The sequence below is a fragment of the Lissotriton helveticus genome, chromosome 1_2 (assembly GCF_964261635.1).
Source record: "Lissotriton helveticus chromosome 1_2, aLisHel1.1, whole genome shotgun sequence".
In the NCBI taxonomy this organism is placed as follows: domain Eukaryota; kingdom Metazoa; phylum Chordata; class Amphibia; order Caudata; family Salamandridae; genus Lissotriton; species Lissotriton helveticus.
In genome coordinates this window covers 76210486-76233627 of record NC_136058.1, presented here as the reverse complement: position 1 = coordinate 76233627, position 23142 = coordinate 76210486, and the positions used below count along the sequence as shown (strand labels likewise).

At 46.1% G+C, this 23142-nt stretch overlaps 1 protein-coding gene across 3 annotated transcripts in view; it reads right to left on the bottom strand.

Annotated features, from left to right (window-relative positions):
- Positions 1–22546, bottom strand: part of GNG12 (G protein subunit gamma 12) — a 485600-nt gene extending 463054 nt beyond the window's left edge. For 2 of the 3 annotated variants that reach the window (XM_078668836.1, XM_078668829.1), the window contains exon 1: positions 22414–22546. The gene's annotated coding sequence lies outside the window, so the exon portion shown is untranslated. The remainder of the gene's footprint in view (positions 1–22413) is intronic. The other variant, XM_078668842.1, reaches the window with a different exon arrangement.
- Positions 22547–23142: the final 596 nt, after the last annotated feature.

Sequence of the window (23142 nt, the reverse complement as noted above, 5' to 3'; positions counted from 1 at the left end):
GCAAACCGAAGTATTGGTAGTAGGTAAAGATCAGTGCATTGGGACACTAGTCTCGTAACATCCTCTGAGGCCACTCCTCTTTCCTCTGCTCCTAGGCTAAATCCTTGGACGTGTTACTCAACCAAGAAGTGTTTTTACATCTGCAGGTAAAAACAGTTGCTGACTCCAACTTTGTCATTGTATTCCCACAGAGAAAAATCCTTTTGGTCCTCTTTCCTGCCGAATGTCACAAAGAGGTCTGTAGTCATCGCAAAGGTTCCATCACAAAATCCACTAAAACAGCAACATCTCATATCTTTGCCTACTGATGTACCTTATGGAAACTGTAGAAGTGCAAAGTTATGCCGTAAGTAGTTCAAAAGCTCCACAAATTAAATCATGTTTACTCAGAAAAGCGATAACTACAGTTTAAACAACTCTTTATTGTTCAAATAGCAAATTAATATCTTTCAAGCTAACATTCTACTCTGCGAGCTCGAATACATGAACATCTCGCAGTCATGATCTCCATGCTACTTATCTATCTTCCAGCTCTCTACAGGGAGAGTATATACTGTGCCAGGAGCAGACAGGGGACAAATGTGGCAGATAAAAGCCAGGTTCAAACCACTAAAAAAAAATATTAAAATAAAGGGTAGAGGGTAAAGGCAAAAAGCAGCAGCAGTAAAGCAACATAGGGGCCAACTCTCTAAAATATATGTACAAGGGATGAGGTGGGGCATATGATACACCACAGAGGTGGGAATCCTCACCGGGGAAGGCTACACAGGCAATCCAATTTCTTTTTCTGGACTGGACTTGCTTAAACAGCTGTACCATCCATTTTCACTTTCCCTAATATAGCACGACACTCCAGGTCAACACAGACCATCAGGAAAGGTAAGGAGAAAGTGGACCCTGCCTGCAGGTAGGTCGCCCCCCCCCCCCCAGTCGCCACACGGTCCTCCTGTGACGCGGTCCCCCTGTCACCTGCTCCGTGAGCCCTCCTTGAGGCCCACCTGTTGCCGTTTTTCTCTCCCCCCTTGGTGTACCCTGGTGCCCCCTCTCGATTCTCTGCCCATCTGTGCCGCGTCTCCCCCCTGTGTACCCTTGTGCACCCTCTCGCCCGCCTGTCATTTTGTCAGTTTTTGCTATTTCCTCCGCCTTCACTTCCCTGTTTCGCGCCGTTTTCGCCACCTGTGCCGCCGGTTCCCTCTCCCCCTCCCCCCGTGCCAGTTTCCCGCCGCTGCACCCATCGCCACCCCGCTCCCGCCTCCCAGCTGCTCCTCCCTCCCACAGCCCCTCATACGGAGGCCGCGCAGCGGGCGCGCCAGCGCGCACCTAAGGCAAGCCCGTCTGCGCCCGTCCATGCCTGGACCACGCCCAGCGCCAGCACCCCTGGCCCTCGACGATGCCAGCCCACACGACGGACTTACGATGCCGCCACCCTCAACGCACTCAACCCAGGCCGGAACCCCGCCTGCTACCGAGCCACCCCGAAACGCACCCACGGACCCTTCACCTGCCATGCCTGCAAATTCACCTGCCTCCGAACTTGCACCGCACCCGCCAAGCCAAGCACCAGCAACAACCACCTCAAGTGCATCCTGGTCAACACCCGCTCCGTCCACAGGCACGCCGTCGAACTCTGGAACCTCCTCGACACAACATCACCGGACGTCACCTTCCTCACGGAAACCTGGATGAACGCCTCCTCAGCCCCCGACATTGCCATAGCCATCCCGGAAGGCTACAAGATCACCCGGAGGGACCGCACTAACGAAACCGGAGGAGGCATCGCCATCGTCCACAGAAACACCATCCGCATCACGACCAACTCAGACGACCCCCTCACCGCCGCCGAGCACCTTCACTTCCAGATACACACTGACCCCAAGACCACCCTCAGAGGCACCCTCATCTACAGACCCCCGGGACCACGCACACAATTCAGCGAAGCCATTGCAGACTTAGTCAGTCCGCACGCCCTCACCACCTCAGACTACATCCTCATCGGGGACCTCAACTTCCACCTGGAGAACAACAATGACAGCAACACCGCCACCCTGCTGGACAACCTCGCCAACCTCTGACTCAAGCAACTGGTGAACGCCCCCATCCACTACGCCGGCCACACGCTTGACCCCGTCTTCTCTTCGAGCAAGCACATCTCCTTCAGCCACTCCACCGCTCTACACTGGACAGATCACAGCTGTGTCCACTTCAATTTCAGGAGAACCACGACCCACCACCCGCAACAGGTTCCCCGCAGAAGCTGGAGCAAGATCACCACCGACCAGCTCACCACCTCCCTCAGCCAGAACCCCCGCGCCAACACGACGGACCCCAATGAAGCAGCCCGCAACCTCACACAGTGGCTGACCAACTGCGCCGACGACCTCACACCACTGAAGAACCCTCCCAGCAGACCCGGCAGAAAGAAAGCCTCGTAGTTCACCAACGACCTCAAAAACTCCAAGAAAAACTGCCGCACCCTCGAGAAAGCCTGGTGCCACGACCAGACTACAGAAAACATGACAGCCCTCAAGACCGCCACCACCACCAGCTGATCCGCACCACCAAAAGGACAACATTCAGAGAACGACTAGACAACAACCCCTACAACAGCAAAGAACTCTTCAGCATCGTCAAAGAGCTCTCCAACCCCAGCGCCTGCAACAACGACATCATACCCTCACAAGACCTCTGCGACTCACTCACCTCGTTCTTCCACCGCAAGATCGCCGACATACACAACAGCTTCGGCGCACAGACACGCACCCAACCACCGAACCAACGCCCCCCACCACCACTCTGCACCTGGAGCCTGGTCAGCACCGAAGACACCACCCGCATGATGAACACCATCCACTCCGGCTCCCCTACCGACCCCTGTCCACACCACATCTTTAACAAAGCAGACTCCATCATCGCACCCCAACTCCGGAACATCATTAACAGCTCCTTCGCATCCGCCACCTTCCCGGAGAGCTGGAAACATGCCGAGCTGAACGCCCTCCTGAAGAAACCCACTGCAGACCCCACGTACCTCAAGAACTTCCGACCCATCTCACTCCTCCCTTTTCCTGCCAAAGTCATCGGGAAGACAGTCAACAAACAACTCTCCGCCTTCCTCGAGACGGATCCCTCGACCCCTCGCAGTCCGCTTTCCGAGCCAACCACAGCACAGAGACCGCACTCATCGCAGCTACCGACGACATCAGGTCCCTGCTCGACAACGGAGAAACAGCTGCCCTCATCCTCCTGGACCTCTCAGCAGCCTTCAACACCGTATGCCACCACACCCTGATACAGCGCCTCAGCAACACCGGCATCCAAGGATTGGCCTTTGAGTGGATCATCTCGTTCCTCGCCTCCCCCTGTTCCGCTCCATGGCCACCGAAGTCATCTGCGGCGTTCCGCAGGGATCCTCACTCAGCCCCACCCTCTTCAACGTCTACATGAGCCCCCTCGCAGCCATCGCACGCCAACACAACCTCAACATCATCTCCTACGCAGACGACACCCAGCTGATCCTCTACCTCACCAACGACCCCACCACCGCCAGAACCAGCCTCCAGGAAGGAATGAAAGACGTCGCGGAAAGGATGAAGCTCAGCCGTCTGAAACTGAACTCAGACAAAACGGAAGTGCTCATCCTGGGACCATCCCTCTCCGCCTGGGACGACTCCTGGTGGCACCCGGCAGCGCCCCCAAGCCAACGGACCACGCTCGCAACCTGGGCTTCATCCTGGACTCCTCCCTCACGATGACCAAGCAAGTCAACGCCGTCTCATCATCCTGCTTCAAAACCCTGCGCATGCTCCGAAAGATCTTCCGGTGGATCCCCACCGAAACCAGGAAGACGGTCACCCAGGCCCTCGTCACCAGCCGTCTGGACTACAGGAACACCCTCTACGCTGAAACCACAGCCAAACTCCAGAAAAGACTCCAGCGCATACAGAACGCCTTGGCACGACTCATTATGGACATCCCCCGTCACAGCCACATCTCCGCCCATCTGAGAGACCTGCACTGGCTCCCCATCAGCAAGAGGATCACGTTCAGACTCCTCACCCAGGCACACAAGGCTCTCCACGACATGGGCCCCAAATACCTCAACAACCGCCTCACATTCTACACACCCACCCGCCAGCTCCGATCGGCCAACCTCGCCCTCGCCTCCGTCCCACGAATTCGCAAAACCACTGCCGGAGGAAGATCCTTCTCCTACCTGGCGGCCAAGACATGGAACTCCCTCCCCACCCACCTACGGCTGACCCAGGACCACCTCTCCTTCAGGAAACAACTCAAGACCTGGCTGTTCGAGCAGTAGAGACTAACCCCCCCCTCCCCCCCAGCACCTTGAGACCCTAGCGGGTGAGTAGCGCGCTCTACAAATTTGTATGATTGGATTTGATTTGATTTGAAAGCTACAGGTATGGTGGGTTTATAATAGGAGAGAGGATTAATGGGAGCTTATACATTGACCTGCTCTCCGTGATCAGCAAGCTCTGACGTATACAAAAAAAGTGATGGGTGGAATGCTTGAATCTGAACTACTGGTAATCATTATCATGCAGTCTATGCCATCTCAGTTTGAACCTAGCCATATACAAATCAGTGTTGGACCAGATGCAGCCCTACATAATTACCAGTAACGGAGATAAATTTAACCAGTCCATCCATCAATTTTTTGTATACTTCAGCCAAGATGAATTCAATAACTTTTTTGGATACTTCATCTTGATTTACAAGTGCACATCAGCTATGAACTTGATGGATTAGAAAAGCCTAGACAGTAGGTAGTTCTTTTCGCTACTCTGCTCCCAGGCTCTGAAGACAGGAGCACTGGAAAATCCCTCGACTTTAAAGAAATAGAAAAGGAATATCTTATACGCCCTCTGGAGTCTGTTTTGTTGTCTCATGTGCTCCATTCACTTGAGGACAGGATTATTTAAGAGGTAAAACAATTGTTTCTCCATAGCATATAGAAATTTGGTAGCTGTCAATTTAAGGAAATTATCTCATGCTATATAAGTAATTCATATATAAGTAATTCATAACTCTTTAAATATAACAGAATGCACATATTACAATTATATCAGCAAGCGTGATCTTAAAAATAATTGGAACAATGCACTAAAAGTATGAAGTATCGGAATTTGTGCGAAGCACTTTGCTGAGGGCAGAAGAATAATAACAGTGCAGAAAGTATTTTGCAGAGTTACTTGATCCACATTATTAATAAGGGGCCACTTCTGAGTTGTCGATGTTCTGACCCACTACAACAAATGAGCATGTCATTAAAACGACTAAAGTTTAATGAAACATCGAAGGAAGCAGTATATGAACAAACATTTGCAATGCAATAGGTCTCGCATTTACACCAGTTTGAGCTATTGACATTATAAATGATAATGCCTTTTTTGTTTTCGTTTTTTAAACATAAATAAAAGGCATTGTCATTTACCTCTCGTATACCGAACACGTAGGTAGGTATTCTATAGATCTGAAGTGATAGTGATCTCACACCAATATCTGCAGTGATGGTGATCTCACACTAATTTCTGCAGTGATGGTGATCTCACACCAATATCTGCAGTGATAGTACTCTCGCACTCTCTGAAGTAACGGTGATCTCACATCAATATCTACAGTGATAGAGATCTCACACCTATATCTGCAGTGATGGTGATCTCACGCCTATATCTGCAGTGATGGTGATCTCACACCTATACCTGCAGTAATAGTAATCTCACACAGTGATGGTGATCTCACCTATATCTGCAATGATAGTGATCTCACACCTATATCTGAAGTAATATCTGCATTGATAGTGATCGCACATCTATATCTACAGTAATGGGGATCTCACGCCTTTTTACTGTTAGCACACCACTACAGCAAGGCCAAGCGAAAGGAGCCCCTTGGGCGTGAAGGGGTCTCTTGAGACATCAAAAACAAAGGAAGGCTGGACTCTGGTGTTGAGCAGTGACTGGTTGAAGAGTTGAAGGGAGCCTCTGCGGCTGGCATAGGGGAGATGGGGCACATGTGTGCTCTAGAGGCAGAGGGGGGGGAGATGGTTTATGTATATCAGCACAGAAATCTGTTTAAACTAAACATTAGATTTAGGGTGAGAAAAAAAATACAGTGTCGTGAACGTTTTATTACAGTGTAGACTGTGCACTGTGCTGTTTTGTAATGTTGTCACTGGCAGACATAATCATATTTAGAGAAAAAAAAAAAAAAAAAAAAGGACTTCGGAAACATGATCCGTCACTAGACGCCTCCTTTAGATAAGAAATACGCTCACGACAGCTGTTACGCAAACGATCCAGTCTGGATATGCCGTCCCAAAAGGAGACAGGGCGGTAACAAAGAAGCCTCATTTTCAATCGGAGGCCACCGTTTAGCATAAACGATGACACCATCCAATGAAAATGATGGGCGGGGCTTCAAGTGCCCTTCTGAAATCTCCTCTACCACAATATGTTTCGCAGAGCGAGCAGCACATGCTCGCTGCAACACTAGGCTAAACTTAAAACTGGGCAATTAAAGGTCACTATTATGCACATACCTATTAAGGCTATTTGGGTTTCCACTTTTATGTGCGGTCTCAAATCAAATTGTGAAATCCATTATGGAACATTAGCATATCTTGTCAGCTGTACCTGTGTTCGGGTTTAAGAGAAGCTGCAATTTAGGCGACTACTTAGTACAAGCATATAGGGCTTTGCAAGCATCTAACAAGACTACGGCCCAATGGCTCTTCACAACCATGACGTGTCGCTATAAATGTGGCCATTGCTGGATTTGTGACTTGACCATCGACAGTAAAAACTGGACCAATGGGTACAAAATTTTCCAGTCTAAATGCCCATTCTCTGCAATGCTTGCAAGGTAGTATATCGTTTGAGGTCCCTGTGGCACCGTGTACACGTTAGCCAACAACAAAAAAGGATACACTGGGGTGTAAAACTAAAAACACACCATTGACAGCTCATTTCTTAAAAGCTAGGAACAATGAAGACAATAAGACCAGGTAAGCAGTAGATGTTGCCAAGTTCCTCCCTGGATGAGGGAACATCAGTTCCACCCTTGTATAAAGGACACCTTTTGTATTTAGAATCTTGATTTGACTGCATATAGGTTAAATGAGGCTTACGAAAGAATATTGTGATCTCTCTGAATAAATGCCCAAAAGCATACTGTTGCTGGCTCCCACACATCCAAATTTAGTACTTAATCTATTGTCACTGGCTGGTTAACAATATATTTATGCTCTTTTTGTCTCTTGGATGCTTATTGTATTGTGCATTGTATTACTGCTTCACCATGTAAAACTGATGTCATGTTCATTTTTGATACCAATTACATAGGAATGGTTTAAGAATTCAGCCATATTTATGGCAGTTATTATTTTCTATGTCCTATGATCAGTAGTTATCCTTATAAATTCGTTGTGTGTCAGGCCTCACAGGGCGCACCATTTATCCTGCACACTGATTGGATCACCATGTAAACTGATCAGATTTATTTTCAGCATAGATCCACGTGAATACTTGAACTTGCAATTCGATCACAGAACTCATTTTCTTTCATTTGTTAAGAATAGTGTATTCATTAAGAGGTCCTCTGCATATTATTCAATACACCATAAGGTAATAGAGCCAGGATCCAATGTTAAGAGCGACAAACTTTTGCGACCCACCTAGCTTTAATGGACAGGAGGCAGGCCATTTTTTAATGCAACTAAAGCATCATGTGGTAGTGCACGGTTATTTAAAGAATGTGTACAGTTCAATTATAGGCATTTACATTTTGTTGTGTGGTACAAAATAAAATGACATTTTGAAGCCTTTCCTTTCACAGTCCGTGTACCCCAGCAAGATTGGCACAAAATGTGCTTTACTTTTCTGTCTCCGACTGCAAAGTGAAGGGAGTTTGTAAACACCAATTCCCATGTAAAAAAAGGATGAGCAGCCATTTTTCAGAAAGCAGCGCCTGACATTTGACCTCTGTCTTTGAAGCGCAGCAAATGTGACAAAATAAAGAATTTAAATGCATCGTTATTGCTTGGACTTTAACGACCCACCAAAAATCGGCTCCACTCACAGCTGAAAGCGGTCATATGGTGTGTCTTTTGAGACTCTTGTATCCACAAAACACAACAGTCTTTCCTCTAATTTAGTTTTGTATGCAACTGCAATTTTCCGTTTGATCATGCGCGTACGCATATTATTGCCGCTTGTGATTATTAATGGGCATGAATTAATTCCTCAAAATTATTTTTGCAACATTATTATTCTTCTGCACGTTTCTGCACTTAGCACGGTGCATTCTCACAGTATTATAAATCAAATAGTTTCTTATTATTATTCCAATAACTTTTCAAAAATATATTTACTGGATACCATTGTGTTTAAGTGTGCCCTGTTATATTGACCTGCGCATCGGCAAACACCGTTCATTCATATGTACTATATTCCTTGTCAATTGCATGCGAAATATTACTTGATTGCACAATAAAGGGTGTAAGATACCTATAATGATCCAAATATCTAGGCCCATTCACAATATGAAGAAAAATAAATAAATAAATGACAGTTACCCAATGGACCATCTAATCTCACACTCTTTTTGTAACAGACAAAACCCAGAGTATGGGTTATACTCAACACTGGGGAAGTATCAAGTATCCCTCTACCGAAAAAGCACAACCCTTTCGTACAGCAAGATAGAACTAAAAAGTTTCTTCACTATGTACATGAATATTTTTGCCAAGTATTTCAGATTTAAATAATAATCATGTGAATGTATTTTAGATCTCAAATAGCAGTGGTGACGGTTATATCTTGGTGTACATATATCTATATTGTTTATAAGCATTTTGAAATACGCGTTGCCGCTCTCAGACAAAAAATAATAATCTGTTAATTCATAATGTGTATAGCATTAAAAAAAAAGTCCGACTAGCTCATAACAATTGCGTTTTTCTTCTATAACAAAATCTGTGTGCTACGAAATGGGTATATTTTGCTGTACACCAGATGCTCCCAACTTTTACACCTAAGACACGTGTTTGCACCCTTCCTCTGTTGTTCACCTTCTCTTGTCGGAGGCCAACCTCCCAGTCCCTGCTTTTGTCCCCAACAGTGAATCTTTTCCCTCGCTGAGCACACAAGCCCATCTTTAGGCTCTCTTCTCTGCGTCTCCTTCATACAGGTCATTGACTCGTCTACAGATCTATCTACTGCACGTTCTTTGATGCTTGGCTCCTGGCCAGGTACACCGAATCCTCCTGCTGTCGGCGAACCTCATGCATGATGCACAGGGGAGATAAGGAACAGGGAGGTGAGACATACAGATAACAAACAGCAAAGGGGTGTGTTTCGGGTGGGGTACATTCAAGGGGGACAGAGAGAAAAGAAAAGGACTGATGTGGCTAATGGAGAGGGTAGTTGAAGGTGAGGAGAAGAATGGTCCAATTGTCAAATAAGTGAGAGAGGTGACGATTGAGAAAACATTAAAGGGAGAGATGGAGGAAACAAATGGGGGCAGGCAGCAAGCTTATTTAGAGAGGGCAGGCTTGGAGTCAGTTTCTCCACACTGACACTAGACATTCAGAGGTTAGGCTACAACGAGAAACTTTCAAGAGGTCAGCCGCACAACCTGTACATCAGAGTGACAAGCAATACAAAGTCACATTACTTGAAAATGAGCAGGATCACGACTGCTGCCGAGAAGAGAACGGTGCATACCTGACCAGTGTCAAGAGTATTTAAAGTTTTCAATTGTTAAAGTGAAACATGGGAATGATTACATAGTCCATGAAAATAGTGAGGAGTGCATAGTAAATGCGTGCAGGAGCTATAGTGCCCAAAATATGCAGTGGAAAAGTGTGTGCTCTGCTCAGTAATTAAAATAAAGTGAACAGTTGTGTTGAAAGAGGCTTATAGCAGGAATGTTGTAGTCGCGCGTAAGCAGCACATCTTATTGGGCAAACTGGGATGGTGCGTGTCAGGGCAAACTACCCTAGAGTGGGTACTAACTGGTGCCACTGGGCTAACTATATAGGAGCAGCAATACTCAAAAGTATTCAGTTGGCAACAAAGGTAAAGAATCAATTAAGCATCCTTGATTGAGTGGACCAGGGTGAGCAGTCCAAAACTAAACGCAAGGGAGCGTGTGTGGGGGGGGGGGTCAACCTATGTCCAATACAAAAACCGTTATCAAAGCAACAGTATTGTACCACTTAGAGTTGTGTGCACAATTCTTTAATTCTTTCAATAACAAATAATACATGCATACATTATATTTACAGTATAAACATAATCTTATTACATGAAAGGTACAACAGGTATTGGCAAAGCCAACAGGTTACTCCTCTGAAACCTCCAGGCTTGGCAAAAGTGTTTCCACATAAATGACTGCCACCGCACAGATAACGGTCATGCTTTCATGCGCAATAGCCATCTTTCAAAAAGAGAAAAAAAATCATTTAAAGATGGATGCTGCTTCTGTGTGCACGTGCATGGTGGCACGAGATCTCTGAGGGACCCACTCCTTGGCTAAAAAGTGCCCACTCTTTTCTTGACCAGAACCGCGGATTTGCAGCAGTGCTCAGCGCAGGCCCCAACATAAATCTGCAATGGATCCGAAACCCAAGGGGAAATGTTTAATTTAAAATCCACTCACACACCAAACCCCCACTGTGCACAGCCTTTGGCCATGCACGAAGTGCGGTTAGGTTCATGCGGTGGGTGGGGAGGAAGGGAGGCTAGGGTTGGCCAAATGTGGCTGTATTAACCTATGGTCATTATGTATTACTTTACCTTACAAAAAAAAACATAACAATTCACAGAAAAAACAAACAATTGTTACTGGGAAAATATATACATCAAAAACGAAGATAAGGAGCATGCATGGGTTCCAGAGTTCAATATATTAATATCAACAAACACATTCCGGCAGGTTGTACCTTTCTCAATGTTGGTTTGACAAAAAATGTCAAATTGCAACTCTTTAAAATTGTCACGGCTTATTCTATTTGGTGGACTGTTCATGGTTATCAAAAGGGGACTCATTGTTTCTGGTCCAGGGAGGACCTGGCTTGGTAGTTCGGGCTGGACTGTTCCCACGGGGAGCAGGGTCAAGACTGATTTGCATATGGCTGGGGCCAAACTGGAATGGGGAGCAAAAAAATAAAAACAGTATATTTAAGCCATATCTGTGACTAGGGGTGAATGTTTGATTTGTTCCGCATTCTGTCACTAATCTGTTCCTTTTGCATTTGGACCACCACATACATCAGATCCAGTGTAGCAGCGATGAAATTGATAACAATAAGAAACAAGCATTTACAATGCAACGGTTTCGCCTTTGTAAAAGTTAGAGCTGTTGGCATTGTAAATGACAATTTTTTTCATTTATGTGTTGGTTTCCTGGTAACCTGCCAGCACAACCTGTAATTGTGAAAATTCAAAGCTAGCTCCATGAGGTGACTGCAGCGCTATACTATGTACAGCTCATGTATTCATTCATCTCCCGATGCTAGAGACGGCCTTTCCAAGCTGCTTTAGTGAATCCTCTACTGAATGTATTTGTTTTTCGATCACCCCCTTGGCCCCCGATAGGCATGTCATTAGTGATTGTTGTGGCCCCTCATCTGACTTTAACACATTCCCGGCCTTCCTCTTTCCCATCCCTCTCACTCAAATTCGAAAATACACAAGTCACAGTAATTCAGGAACAATACAGTCTTGAAACGATTATGGGTCCGCTAGGGTCTGAATGCTATATGAACCCAGAACTAAAAAAGTTGAGTGATAAGGCGACGGTCCCCTCAAGTCAGAGCTACTCAAGAATACACTGGGAACAGGCTTGTGTCCAATCAAATACATATGAAAGCTACGAGTTTTGTAGCTCAGTTTTACAAGTCGGTCCCTTGATATCCCGGTCTGGAATCTTTCTTATCTTTTCCGTGCAAATCTGGAACTGTTGGACCAATACAGTCCTCAAATCCTGGCAGCCACATTCCCATGGCCCAATTGAGCTTGTACCCAAATTAAACAGCAGAATCTCTGCAGTGAGTATGTCCCAGACTACCAGCAACCAAAAAGGCGAACTCACCAGGTCCTGGAGTCGCCCGGCCTCATCCGGTCTATCACGGGCTTAAACGGGACCGTCTTAGCCCGGTCTTGGCCCGGACACAGCCCAGGCGACTCACGCTGCGGGAGTCATTAGCGGGTTAAATAGCGCTCCTGCTCTCGATTACAAGTGCCGCTGTGAGCTCCTCCACTCACCAACAGGACCCAAGGGAGCAGCCAGTGCTCTGTGGAATACTCCAAGGACACAGATTGGGATTGGGGAAAAGGTGCTTAAGCAGGCACATGCATCAATATTTTCCACACAATTACGTAATTTTTCACATTTCTGTAGGTGTGGGAAGAGTAAGTGATTGGCAAGAAGCACTCAATTGTGGTCAACTGTTGAAGGACGGACCGGAATCAAGGATTTCACATTCCAAAGTCAACAACTGACCGACTACACCGCGAACGGTTCCTCCCTTTTCTTCTCGAAGTGAGCACCCTTCAGTAATACAACTTATGCACACCACTACAAAGTGGGAAGCAGCTTAACAAAGAGACTACATTAACACAACTACAGGTCTTCATAGAACAAGAAGGGCAATGACTTGCAAGAGAGGTATCAAACTATGTGATTTTTTTCTCGGGTGACCGCATAATGGGTTACTAAATGACTCAATGTTATGGGAAAATATTTCCAATCCCGGGTAATCAAATAACACTTTGGCCCTTTCTAGATGAGGGGTGCCGTCTAGATAATCTTGTTTCATTAGTGCCTCGAAAAGGCACCGGTGACGGCAGAACTCCTATTAAATAAATACATTAGACTAAAGCTGGGACAAACATTCCTCCGGGGATAGCGTTGGCAAACCCAAGAATAAAACGTTGCATTCCAGGTTAATAGAGACATCTGCTACTTTAGAGACATCTGCTACTTTAAACGTGAGGGGACACATTTAAATCGACTTCTTCCGTAGTCATGCGAATGAGAGGTATTTTTTGTATTGGGAACACAATATTTCGAAAACTTTTTGGTCAAAGAAAAACGGAAAATAAAAGTTTCACTTTTGGAATGTGAGGTTTTCTGTTGTGCAGAATATCTGTATCTATTCTGGGTGGTGGGAAAACGTGTCGATCAGAATCTCGAGGCGGTTGGGCACTGAATACTGAACTTTCCATGTTTAATTTCTTCTTTCCTTGTAAAAAAGGGCTTTGCATGAGCTGGCAGTGGCACTGCAGCTGTATAAGCAGTGCCAGTGATCGTTTGCGCGGGTAGACAGAGGCCAGCCCCTTTGGAGGCGGGCGGGGCAGTCGGCCCCGCTCCTGGTCTGGCACGCCTCCTGGACCAAGGTTGTGTAACAAGCTCCTGCCGCGTCTCGCGCACACGGTTAGCTGTTCAACGACCCAAACAACATATAAATAGCTCGTTTGCAAAATTAACAACTGGCACAAGGGTGGGCTTGGCGAGGCGCAACACTTTAGGGAAGGGCAGGGGCTTGGTGAAAGACATAATCAAGTTTTTAATTTAAGCGTGTGCGGCGAATATTTCACACTTATTATACACGATATCAATGCACTTCCATGGGTTGTGGCACGTGCCGTGGATCTAATGTACCAACTGCAAACTACCTCGAGCACAGGGCATGCACTGTGCAACTTGTTGGCATCCTTGTAAATTTCCATTATCAGATGAACTCCAAGCCTGCCCAGACCCTAATACCCGGGACCTCTTCATTATCAATGAAAGTCACGAAGCGCCGTCCATGAAAGAAGCTGTTAACTGCGTCGAATCCACTCACTCTTAGGAGCACTGCGACATTGGATTACACAGTAGAACTTTCCTTCCCCGCAACACGGACCACGCACGTTTCTAAAACACCCCGAGGCTCGCTTAAATAAATCTCTATCGTTTAATACTAGCAACTTTATTGAAAAAGTACCGTTCCGCGCCAGCATCTACATTTACAAACTCAGTAAGTTTGTATTGCTTTAATTATTTTTAACAAAACTGCCTAGCGTCATGTGGACAGTACGGTTTATGTGCAGGTTAGCCTAAAACAATAGCGTGTGCATAACTTGAATGACAGATGGAAATACATATTTTTTGGCAACAACCCATCCCATTGTAATTCAGCGAGGTGTGGGGTAATAAAATGACACCGTCTGCAGGAATCTCTGTATGTCTTGCCAGTGCCTATTCGAAAAAGCATCACTAATCTATGCATACATGGTTTACCATGTATGGCACATAGCGCAGAACCACACATTCGCATTAGAAAATACAACTTTAAAAAGTTGTTTTCTCGTGCACCCTTACCTGAATCTCGTGAATGCGACTGAAGCCATCCCTGAAAAAAAATTCCACCAGGTTGGTGAGGGTGCTTGGTCCTGGCATATCCCGGAGGCTCTTCACCCGGTTTCTTAACAGAGCCTGTGCCGAGCCCTGCATGTCCGGTGCTGGCTGCTGCGGGGTCTGCCCGTGTTCTTCAGGTAGCAGCTGCCTTTGTTTCGGCCGCAGCAGTATCCCGGTCACCTGCTCATCTCCTTTGCTGTTTTCCAAAGGTAACGCTTTGGGAAGCTGGTGGAAGCCTGCAGCAAGCACGCGCCCCCAGCAAACACCGGGTTCGACAGCGGGCAGCCAGCAGGAGGAGTTCCTCGAGATGTGGGAGAAAACAGCCATTTCCAAACGCTGACAAACTTCAGGGTTTGGTTCCTCAAGCTGCTTTGCTTTAATGCCTCTCTCCCTCTTATATGTCCAGGCCAGACTAATGCAAGCACTTCCTCCAAACACCCCTGCCTTGCCAGGGCATCAGTTTACACACCATCATTTATCACTCCCTCCCCCAAAGGCTGGAAAAGGGGTGGTGGTCTGGAGACTGGTGCGAGAGGCGAATAAAAAGGGAGGACATTTTGACTCAGCTCTGATCAAGCACTACTTAAGAACGCAATGTGAAGTGTTACTGTAAATGCAAAGCTCTTTCCTCCATGCAGACAGACGCTGCACTTAGCAGGATTCGTGCCGCTGGAGGTCTATAGGGGAGCCTGGAACACTCCCATGGATTCTTATGTGATTTGGAAAATAAAACAAGTCAGGTCCCGGGCCGCGCTGTGATTGGCTGACGTCACGGGGGTGTCCCGGCCGGCAGCCAATCACAGCGCGGCCCGGGAATGACGTCACGGGGTGTCCCGGGCCGGCAGCCAATCGCAGCGCGGCCCGGGACAAAGGGGCGGGGCTTAAAAAAAGCACCAGAAACGCCTCCGAATCGCGTTTTCGAGAGAAAACGCGATTGACAGCCTCTGCCTCCCAATGGCTAGCCTCCATTTATGGAGCTAGCCAATGATAGGCAGAGGCGGGTCATCACCCCAGATAGAAATCAAGAGGTTTTGCTAGCGCATGCGTACTTCGTACGCATGGCTAAGGCAAAACCTAAAAAGTGGTGCAAAGAGGGGTGTGCTTTGGTTAGCACCATCTCAAGTACACTTACAGAAGTGGCTCTTTATAAAAGACCGTCTTGTCACTGGCATGTGGTACGAGGGACTTGAATGTTTGCAAATATCACTGCATGACGAAATTGACTTTCTAGCAGCCCACCTCACTCTCATCAGGTAAAGGGTACAGGGAGCTCAGGCTGTATTTGTGTTCTTAATAAAAGTGTTCAGATCCTTGGACAGGCCGAGACTTAAGCACTGGCAAGGGCAGTAATGATAGGCTGCCAAGCAGTGTTTTAGAATGGCTTTGACTTAGACAGCGCTGGGTGAAGAGGCCCACACTGTGTATACAGTTCGACAACAAGGGGTCGATGTGGGTAAAAGTCCAAAAAATGTTCACTGAACTATTGTGCATCTACAATTTGTATTCACCAAGGTGATAAGTTGGCAGACCAATAATGCCCAATCAATGTGTAGTGCAGCTACCAGCTACAAAATACCAACCAATCAGGGTGATGTCAGGTTTCTTCCCTAGAGAAGACGCCGGGGTTACAGAGACTTCCATTAACATGTAGGTGCTCCAGGTAAACCCTCCAGGGGCTTCTCTGGTTGGAAGCTATGTGGAGCCCAACACAACAGACTAATTCAAAGATAGAGCAGAAAGAGGAAGCTGCAGAATTTGGTTGCCCTCTGGGCTAAACTCATTTTCCACCTTGCAAACATGTTTTTGAATGATAAAAGTTCTGGCTAAAATGTTGGTTGAATAAAGATCTAATCCTCACCCACTTGATTTTAAGAGAATGTATGTCTCTTGACAATTCGGTCCGTATTCCGTGGTTGAGATATATTTAAAAAAGTTTTGAAAGGCTAGGGCGAGGGGACCTATTCTCCAATCTTGAAGTCATCATAAAGAAGTTTGTGGAATTGACCAAACTAGCCTTTTTGTCACTAAGAAATATGGAAAGAGAAGCCAAAGAGGTGCTGAAACCTAGTGTGCGGACATACTTCATGCTTAAGACAACCCCATGGTAGAACCTTATCTCATGGGGTCTTTGTCCACACAGAAGAGGTGTGGCGCCGCGGCCAGGGCGACTGACGCTGGAATCTGGGGACCACGGTTCGATCCCCGGCTCCGGCGGCAGGTCAGCCCAGCACCATGTGACTCTGGGCAATAGCTCGCTTAATCTTCCCGACGGCCCCCCAGCGCCTAGAGACCCTTACGGGTGATTGTGCGCTTTACAAATGTGGACTTTACTTACACATGATAAATTTTTGTTAACTAGGTTGAGGTTGAACCTTTTATTTGCTGCTTGCTAGACCCAAGTGTTTTAATAGAGGTCAAGTGCTAGCGCCCTGCGGCCGCGGACAGTCTCCGCAGGATACGCTAGACTTTTTTGTTTTTATGTAAATTATATGAAATTCCTCGTAAGCGCTTTCTGGTTCCTATTTTAAAAAGAATTAATTTTAGACAGATTCGTCCGGCTCTTGTGTTTCTGCAATTATTGAAAGAGGACTGTATATTTTTATGGTAGCGTTTTTAAAAGCCACTGTTAAATCTAGGAGTTATATGGATGTGTAAAGAGGGTTTCCTCATGCTTCTTTTGTTGTCATTTTTAACTAAATGTTGTTGATGAAACTTTTATGGTTTTAAAGAAAAAAAACGAATAAAGTTTTTCTGACTGACTGATGTCCACAATCACATTTAACAAATTAAAATGTACACAAAGAGGTCCATGTTGGGCCCAAGCATCTGGACTTCTTTTTACACAGGAAGGCCATCAGCCTACTCCATTGGGTGCCCCTAAACACTCCTAACTGGTAATCAGATGCTATCAGCCAAGAGAACAGTCCAATTGAGAACGAGATCTATCCCAATAATACCATGTGAAAGAAGAAAAACTGGAGTTTCTCCTCTCATGGCTCACCTGACCTGAGAGCACCAATTCGGGTTTTTTGCAGTACCGAGGTATTAGGAGCCCTTCATACTTCTGGACAATTTTTTTTTCAAAAACTTGGGACTTTAGGAGTGATGGCAGGAATGCCTACTGAATAAGTTGATGGGAGAAGGGGTTTCGGCTGAACAATAGAACACAGGGCTGGGTGAGAAAGGGAGCCAAAGAGAAGAAAAGCACACCATGCAATACATTTCATTGATGGGACAGTGGTTGGACGAGGCACTTTTGTGAGGAACCCTCACCTGAAGCAAATGGTGCTCACAGGGTTTATGATGCATTTGAAGTAAAGAGGAGCGAATTATTGGTGATGCTCCTCAAACTGAATGTTCAACACTGCGTATCTGCTTCTAGAGCTCCTCAGTTAGCAAAGACTGTAAAATGGCACTTGAGCTATACAGCTGGGAATAAAAACCTCCTCTCATGTTGTACACCATGGTTTACTGTACCCCTCATTACCAAGCATCACTCACTTGTAGGATCCTATAGTAACTCCTGACCTCAGTAGAGCTTCTTCAAGCACTGGAAGGACAGTTTATTATGAACACCTCCTCTCATGTTGTAGCCTATGCTTCACTGTACCCCTCATTACCAAGCATCACTCACTTCTAGGATCCTATAGTAACTCCTGACCTCAGTAGAGCTTCTTCAAGCACTGGAAGGACAGCTTATTATGACCACCTCCTCTCATGTTGTAGCCTATGCTTCACTGTACCCCTCATTACCAAGCATCACTCACTTCTAGGATCCTATAGTAACTCCTGACCTCAGTAGAGCTTCTTCAAGCACTGGAAGGACAGCTTATTATGAACACCTCCTCTCATGTTGTAGCCTATGCTTCACTGTACCCCTCATTACCAAGCATCACTCACTGGTAGGATCCTACAGTAACTCCTGACGTCAGTAGAGCTTCTTCAAGCACTGGAAGGACAGCTTATTATGAACACCTCCTCTCATGTTGTAGCCTATGCTTCACTGTACCCCTCATTACCAAGCATCACTCACTTGTAGGATCCTATAGTAACTCCTGACCTCAGTAGAGCTTCTTCAAGCACTGGAAGGACAGTTTATTATGAACACCTCCTCTCATGTTGTAGCCTATGCTTCACTGTAGCCCTCATTACCAAGCATCACTCACTTGTAGGATCCTATAGTAACTCCTGACGTCAGTAGAGCTTCTTCAAGCACTGGAAGGACAGTTTATTATGAACACCTCCTCTCATGTTGTAGCCTATGCTTCACTGTAGCCCTCATTACCAAGCATCACTCACTTGTAGGATCCTATAGTAACTCCTGACCTCAGTAGAGCTTCTTCAAGCACTGGAAGGACAGTTTATTATGAACACCTCCTCTCATGTTGTAGCCTATGCTTCACTGTAGCCCTCATTACCAAGCATCACTCACTTGTAGGATCCTATAGTAACTCCTGACCTCAGTAGAGCTTCTTCAAGCACTGGAAGGACAGCTTATTATGACCACCTCCTCTCATGTTGTAGCCTATGCTTCACTGTAGCCCTCATTACCAAGCATCACTCACTTGTAGGATCCTATAGTAACTCCTGACCTCAGTAGAGCTTCTTCAAGCACTGTAAGGACAGCTTATTATGAACACCTCCTCTCATGTTGTAGCCTATGCTTCACTGTACCCCTCATTACCAAGCATCACTCACTTGTAGGATCCTATAGTAACTCCTGACCTCAGTAGAGCTTCTTCAAGCACTGGAAGGACAGCTTATTATGACCACCTCCTCTCATGTTGTAGCCTATGCTTCACTGTAGCCCTCATTACCAAGCATCACTCACTTGTAGGATCCTATAGTAACTCCTGACCTCAGTAGAGCTTCTTCAAGCACTGTAAGGACAGCTTATTATGAACACCTCCTCTCATGTTGTAGCCTATGCTTCACTGTACCCCTCATTACCAAGCATCACTCACTTGTAGGATCCTATAGTAACTCCTGACCTCAGTAGAGCTTCTTCAAGCACTGGAAGGACAGCTTATTATGACCACCTCCTCTCATGTTGTAGCCTATGCTTCACTGTAGCCCTCATTACCAAGCATCACTCACTTGTAGGATCCTATAGTAACTCCTGACCTCAGTAGAGCTTCTTCTAGCACTGGAAGGACAGCTTATCACTATGGAAGAACTGGATAAAGGAAAGCAATGGGGACGAGAAGGAGAAGCAGCAAGCACCAGGGGAGGGAGGGTGAAAGAGCATAACAAGATACAGACAGGTGGGTGGAGAGAGACATCAGGGGGGAGATGGCAAGCACTGTGGAAGGTAAGCACGATAGAATCGGACATTGCAAGTGAGCAGGGGCAGCAGACAGAACGGTGCAAGTTCCATCTATACCTGCAATGCGCAGGTGCACGTGCATGGCACCATCACCGCAAACAGCAACACTTTTATTCACAACACTTGTGCTTTCCACGAGGCAATGGGTCTACTAGTGCAAGAGAGTGAAGCAGCTACCTGCAAAAAGAAGGCCAATGTGATTTGACTATTCATACACTGTAATTGAAGCACTCCAATAATATGAGGATATGTGATAAACCCTGTCCTACTGAGTAGTTAATTTCGTTATCAATATCCTGGAATAGTACTCTTCTGATGCTAAAGCACTAAGAAGCTAAAATATGAATCACTGCGACACAGCCAGCCAAAAGCCCCAATTTAATCAAGATTTCAGGTGCTGTCTTAAGCATCATTTGGGGAATGGAACTGGACTTCGGGCCCATTCTAGGTAGGGGGAGAATAATGTTAAGTAAAACATCTATTATCACAACAGAGCTAATTGCACTGTTCAAATGGTTCTGCGCCTTTAAAATGGAGTTTGTCATCCCTTTCTACATACGGATTCAAAATAATATTTAATTGTAAAGGGAAAGAATATTCTTGTATTTTAGTATACACGTCGTCAAAATGCATATCTACAGCTACAATCAAAACATTTAGCAAATATCGCCATCTTCACATAAAGACTACTATCATTCTGGCAAAACATTTGAACTAACAAAAGCACAGCCTAATGAGCTAATTGTATCGTCTGGAAAAAGCAGGGCTCGCTCAAAGGTCAGCAGGGATGGTTTGATTTAATTTTCTTTTGTCAAACTGTTCTTCCTGATCATTCTCTTCAGAGATCATGACCCTGTAACAAGATTAGCTGCACTACAGAGGTGGCGGTTCATTCTTACGTTATCTTTTCATACTATATTAAATGGAAAATAGCACGTGCCTGCAAAAAAAATCTCTTGAATGACGAGACACGTTTAAATATAGATGAGCTGTAGCATCCTAAATTATTAAATCACAGAAATTGCAGTATAACAGCCACAGGTCGTCCAATGTGTTGATAAAAAGCCTGAAGGGAAACCAACAACGAATAACAAAGAGCCAACCTACACTTCATTTAATTACAAAGAAAAGTTCAACGGTACTGGTTGTCAGTAACATTCGTAGTAGTGCAACAGAGATCAACTAAGGTACAAAAAGAGAGCGATATAATTATAACAGTAAAAAGACAAAGGTTTTATCATCTCATGCGTAGTAAAAGCACAAAACTAACAGAACACTCCAGCGATTGTTTAAGCGTCTCCATGTCCCGCCCCTTGTTTTCCTGTCACACTTGGCCTAAGTGAACTCTGTCCGAGGGAATGTTTACCTCCTGGGGGTAAGCTTGCCTCCTAGGAGTAAGGAAGTTGGACCATTTCCGAACACAGGAACTTGCTCCCACAACGCTGGACGCCCACAGCAACCCGCGGAAGAGGCTATACCAATCTACATATGACTTACGATGGGTAACGGAGGCAGGCCTTGCGAAAAATCTTTCCACGGGATAAACAAACAAACCAGTTATACATACATACGGTAGTAAGTACCCTTTTCGATATCAAAGGAAAAAAAAACACACACACACAACACTCGTAGTATTTAGTGTCCAAAATTCGATTATGTACAATCATAAACAAAATACAATGACATCTACGGGTTCGTTTCCGTGCCTACATTACGCTTACTTTCATTCAGTGGCATCTGGCGAACATTAGAACTCTTAGCAACAAGATAAATAACAATAAAGTTAAACACATAAATAGTGTAATTGCAGAGTTTACACCTGCTAAGCAGTATATGTGAGGAATAAGATCACGTGGGTACTGGCACTAGTGGATTTTTATTTCACTTGAGCCGGATTGGTACTCAGCCAAAATACCTGATTGATCAGTAAGTGCCTGGCACCGCCAGCTTTTGTGTAGTAGCCGTGTTAGACAGATCTGTATATGGATTCTAAAAGTAGCTGGTGTCTTCGAATAGTTTGGAACATTCCTTTCTAACACAATCATGACTGAATCACTTCCGTAAGTGGGTTTTATAAGGGACGGAGGGCGGAAGAAATAAAAATGTTATTGTCTGGGGGTGATTAGGGAGAAGTTTGCAGAAGGGAGTCAGCCTGTTTTTATGGTGGTGTCTGCCAGAGATGTGCAACTGAAGGGGTATTTCACTGCGGTTTTTAATAAAATGCCCGGGTATAAATTCTCGGTTATACGTGAAAAGGTCTGATATAGGTTTAGGGGGTGCGGGTGTGTTTGTAGAGCTTTTTCTGAAAGCTGTACTGGTGTGTCATGTGGTTGTACGAAGGGTCTCCGTGGGGCTTAGGAGTGTTCTGCGTTAGTATGTTTTTTCATTGACGACTTGCTTCGAGGGAGTGATTTTATGTGCTGTCCCGGTTGTTACGAAATCTACCTCTGGAGCCGCCAGGTTGTATCTTATGCCTTATATACGCTTCTGGTGCGTTCAGGGCTTGGCAGGTCACAGACACCAGTGTTTGTATCCTTGTCTAGTAGGTCTGTGGGTTTTACAGCTGTTGTGGGTGTGTCAGTCCCCAGGGGTCTCTTGGGTCACAAGTACCAGCATGCCAACCCTCCCGAGCCACGCGGGAAGTTCCCGAATAATGACCTTACCTCCCGCCAGTAGATCATAAAAATCCGATCGCCTCTGCTTTGCTTCCGACTCTAACCAACTTTCAATACGTGAAATCGGAAAGCTGGTTTTATAATGATTGACAGGCTAAGAGGAGGTCCTAGGAGGGTCTTCGTGACTGTACATCCCAGAGCTTTCCGCTATTGGCCCCTCAAGAGACAACCCGCCCACCTCTGAGGAAACCGCCCTTGGTCCTGAACCGGAAGGGACCGCCTGCTGCTCCGGAAAGCGTCGCCCAGCCGCAAGTGAGCCGTTGCTCCAGGCAGTGCGTGCCGAATCTTCCCTTTGCTCACTATGATCCTCGCAGCGGCCTGTAACCAAGGTGCCCCGTGAATGAGCGACTGACTCGGGAAAACAGTTTCTGGTACCGGTCCAGATAGCCGGCCCTACCTGTAGGAAAAAACAACTAAAGCGACACAACGTGGGCCGCCAGGTGCCTGCTGTGATCATATCACAGTCGGGAGAGCGTCTTCTCGCAATCAGCCGGAGAAGGGGCGCAGCAGAGGCGGTGGCAGCCCGTTCGCTTCCACGAGGTGGCGTGTCGAAGTATCGTATTTTTGGTTTTTGTGCAAGGACGCCAATGGATACCCGCAGCAGCATGTTATCCCGGGCCACTCCTACTGAAACAGTCACGCAGTTAATGTTTGGGAGTAGAGGCCGCAGATGTAATCACAGTCGCTGGTTGTAGACGGCCGATCATAAACGCACCA